This window comes from Manis pentadactyla, chromosome 4, assembly GCF_030020395.1.
Source record: "Manis pentadactyla isolate mManPen7 chromosome 4, mManPen7.hap1, whole genome shotgun sequence".
Taxonomy (NCBI): domain Eukaryota; kingdom Metazoa; phylum Chordata; class Mammalia; order Pholidota; family Manidae; genus Manis; species Manis pentadactyla.
The window spans coordinates 30,593,299-30,597,998 of NC_080022.1; positions in this window are offsets into that span (position 1 = coordinate 30,593,299).

A 4,700-nucleotide genomic window follows, 5' to 3' on the forward strand; every position below is an offset into this window, starting at 1 on the left:
TTGCTGCCTCCAGCTAGTTCCTAGGAGTTGTGAGAGATGATACCTGTACTGTCCCACTGTCCTTCCAATGGGTTTCAGCCCCGGACAAGTTCACTGTGGATTCAATATGACCAAAGAAATGACAGTAGAACATTCTTGGAGTGAAAGGGATTATACCCAATTTTATTCCCATGGTGGCAGGTCAGTCACTAGAGTTCCATCCATTCAGAGTGAGTCTGCATGCAGCAAGCCGTTCTCTACCTCTGGGCCCCGCAGCCGTCTCAGTCTCTGTCCTTGGCACTGCCACCACTCCAGCCTCTGCTCTCCTGCAGCCTTGCAGCCGTGCCACCGTGTCGTTGTGCAGAGCACTGGGCGGAGCTCTTTTTATAGTCACTACTGACGTATTGCCCACACATGTGTAGTGAGCTAGCCGACCAGGGCCAGGTGAGAATCCTGGCCACAGGAACCTTCACTTTATCCACACCCCCTGAGATAGGTTGCTGACAGGGTAGGGCATAGTGGCTTCCCCACAGCTTTTCTTTGCTCCCTTGGGTGGATTCCCTGAGATGCCAGGTGATATAAATTCAGGCTAGATACTCTTGTCAGACCATTGTCAGGACAGTAGAAATCAAAGACAGTGGGAAGTTCCTGTCTTCTGCTGCCTTTCTGCCGAAACTCATGCTGGCCAGTGTTACAGCCAGCAGGTGTACCTATCAGTCTCAAAGATTCATTGTTTATTTGTTCACTTTAATCCTATAGAATTTTTTAAATGATATTTTATAACTCAAAGTGCCTGCTCTATGCCAGGTACTATGCTTATTTGTTAGGAGACTGACCAGCATACTCTGGGCCTAATCCAACCTGATGCCTATTTTTGTGAATAAAGTTTTATTGGCACACAGCCATATCTATCACCACAGTGGCACAGTTGAGTAATTGGCAATAGGCACTGAATGGTTCTTATATTAGAGTTCTCCAGAGAAACCATATATATATAATGTTTATATGTATTATGTTTATAGAAATTTATTTTAAAGATTTGGTTCTGTGATTGTGGGGCTGGCAAGTCTTAAATCTGCAGGGCAGGCCAGCAGACTGGAGACTTAGGGAAGAATTGGTGTTGCAGTTCAAGTCCAAAGACAATCTGGAGGCAGAATTCTCCTTTGGGTGACTTCAGTCTTTTGGTCTTAAAGCCGTCACCTGACTGGATGGGGCCAACCCACATTATGAAGGGTAATCTGCTTCAGTCCACATCTACTGATTCAAATATTAATCGTATCTGAAGAATACTTTCACAGCAACACCTAGACTGGTGTTTGACCAAAAACTGGATATCATGGGCTAGCCAAGTTGGCACATAAAGTTAACCAGCCATATAAAATTAATACAGTCCCAAAGCCTTAAATATTTACTACCTGAAACCTTACAGAAAAAGTTGGCCAACCATTGAACAAGACAGATGGTCTCACCTGTGTGGGCTCACAGTCTGGTCCTCCTGTGTGCACCATTGTTTGGAGTTCAAATGGGGCTGACTTGTGTCAGTGAACTGGGCAGCCAGGTGGACATAAAGAATCTCTCACCAGTAAAGACCCTGAGCAGGGACTGAGCCCTGTAGCCACAACATCTCCCTGTGGGTTGGGTTACTTAGACCATTCAGAATCCACTGGGCTCGGCTGTGGCCATCACTAGTTAGTCAAGCGTTGGGCAGGCTTTAGTGAGGCCACGGTGATAGCAGTGGCCTCAGGGCTTTCACGAGAACCAAGAAAGGATGTGAATAAAGAGCTTTGCACAGCCAGCCTCCCAAGAGTGAACTGACTCCTGTGATGATGACCTTACAGATCTCTCTACTTCTCCGATAGCCTGGGGAGGCTGAGACCAGTGAGCTGGTCAGAAAGCTCAGGTTTAGAGTCACTGGGTGCCCATGCCCCTTCCAGTGCTCTACCTGGGTGTCCGCAGGTGAATGTCACTTTGCTTTGTCTTCGGCAGAACCCTGGACAGAGTTAAACCGAGGCTCAGGTTTAGCTGGCAGTGGCCTCAGGGCTTTCACAAGAACCAAGGTCAGCCAGGACATCACTGCAGAGCTGGGACTGGAAGCTTGGCCTGCCTCCCCTAGTTGTCATGGAGTCCTGAGAGGTTTACTGAGCTCTAGCCTCAGTCTACAGCAGGGGCCCAAGGCCCTGGGGGGAGACAGTCACAGTCCACCTGGTTGGTCTGGACCCTTTGGGGAGACACAAGGAAACAGGGCCCTTGCCTGCCAGGCGGGAGGGTGACCCAGAACCTGGCCATCTACTTCAGCTACTCCCAGCTGTTGCTCTGTTGTTCGGGAGAGCTCTGGCCAATGGGAAGTGGACCCGGAGGCACCGTGGGGCCTTTGCTGCAGCCCAAAGGATAGAGCTCCTTTTCTGGGCTGCCTGGCTCAGGTCCAGGGTGGCCTCCAGGACCACCTTCCCACTGTGCAATTGCTCCATTGCTCCAGCATTAAGACTGAACACATGGCTGTTTTGCCAGTGCGTTCCCTCACTAACTCCTTCGCTGTTGGGCCCCACCCATGTGCTGGCCTCTGGTGGCTGCACTAAGGAAGAGACCAGGATTGTGCCAGGATTCGTTCTGTGGCTGTGGGAGTTTCCTAACAGCTTATCTGCCTCCAAGTGCTGCCAGCACAGTGCATTCGCCACATCCCTAGGAAGGGATTGTGCAAACTGCTTTGTAGAGGTGAAAACAGTCTTGTAGACTTCACATGATACAAAACGAGGGAGCTGTGTTTTCAAAAAATATTTATTAATGGAAATTTTCACCATATAATAAAGCAAGAAAAGCATAAAGCAATTTATATAGTATAATATGATCCAATTTTGTAAAAATATTTGTAATATATAAAACTCTGTACTTATCCTAAAAAAAAGCTGAGAAATAATTACCAAAATATTTATAGTGTATTCATCTGTGCCATAGGACTGTGCTGATTTCAATTATATTTTAATTTTCTAGATTTTCCTCCAAAACTGCTTTATTTTTGTAATAAATGAAAAACACATTTCTTAAAAAGTGGGCCAAGTGCTTGCATTAGAGCCTTCACATAAGTAGTAAATGCTGGGATGGATAATCCTCCACTCACATTGCCAAAAGAGTCATCTGGTGGGTACTGGGCACCCTCAGCAGGCTGGTGGGATCCCTGTGTCTCTGGCAACACAAGATAAAAGTTCACAGCCCTGGCCATAACCAAGCACTTGCCTCAGGCCTTTAAAGCAGGTGAGAATACAAGTCTTGTCCCCAAAGGATTACAGTATGTAGGTTTTTAAAAAAGCACTGCTCTGAGATAAATACACCACCACCCGCAGAATACATTTTGGGAGGAGGTTTAGTGCTGTGCTCAAAATTGGCAAATTCATTTGCAGTAATACCAATGCACCAGCTGTTAGGCTGCCAGACCCTGTCTGAAGTGTTTGTGTACATAGCTGGTCTTAATAGCTTGGAAGGAAAGAACCAATATCCTGCTCTACAGAGGAAGGAGAACCACGATTCAAATCCATTTGGCTCCAAAAATATGTACTCTTGCTATGCTGCCTGTTTTCCTGTTTCTTAAGGATTTTTTCAGAACCTGAAAATGTTTTACTTCCCTACCTCAGAAGACAGTGAACACTAACATGATGACGTGGTCTCCAGGCCAGTGTTGCTCAGACTGCTGTGCGTTACTTTTTAGCTTCTCTTCCCATGTGTTCTCCCTTCCTGTCTCATCGCTGTCAGTGGGTCTGACCTGACCACCCTCATTTATCTTTCTAGACTGGTGCAACCAGATAAACAAGCCATGCCCTGGGAAAGGGAAATAGTGGCATCTGTGCTGCGTATCTGCGGCCTGGTCACCCACAGCAGTCACCACGCCTGCCTCAGCAAACGTGTAACTCATGGAATAAAGTGCGTGGCCTTTATGTCTATCCACAAGTGTTGCACTGCTCAGGGCTAGTTTTCTATTTGATTTCATTTACTAGTTGGATGGATGGCAGAATTTGCTGGAAGTCTGACATGGGTAGGCAGGCAATGATGTTTGCCATCGTCCTGCATGAAAAACAATTGCAACTCCTAGTCATTCCTACTGTCCACAGCTTGACTGATAGGTAAGGTATACTCCATATCTATAACTTGTGGGGACTTGAACATTCCTGGTGCACCCCTAATTATGCCAGGCTGTTGACTGGGCACTCAGAATACTAGGTAGAGTAAAAAATTAATTGTCAAGATAATTGGCTAATTTTAAATTTATAATTGCCCAAAGATGATTCTTGATGCTCAAAGAGAGAACTGTTAGATCAGTACTAGAATAGCAGATAGGTTCCATGTTATGTGTCAACTCTGATTCATGACAGCCACCTGAGCTCCAAGTTCAGAGTTACGGCTGCATCTGGGCTCAGTGTGAGAAGGGCTTGCAGATACTTTCTCTGGTAGAAGGCCCTTTGGAGATCAGAAAGTCCAATACCTTCATGTTACAGATGAAAAAATGCAGTCCAGAGGAGGAAGCCACTTATAAGTCAGGTCTCCTAGGCCAGAGCTTAGATCCCTATACTGATGGGGAACCTGCCACCTTCCAGACAGTCAGTGCCCACCCTCTGTATACAGGGAAGGTATCTTCTGCACTCACTCCCTAGTCCAGGTGGAGGGTCTGCTGTCCCACAGTGAGGCCCCAGCCTCTCCCCTTGCCCGCTGCTGCCAGACCTGCTCTCCTGGGA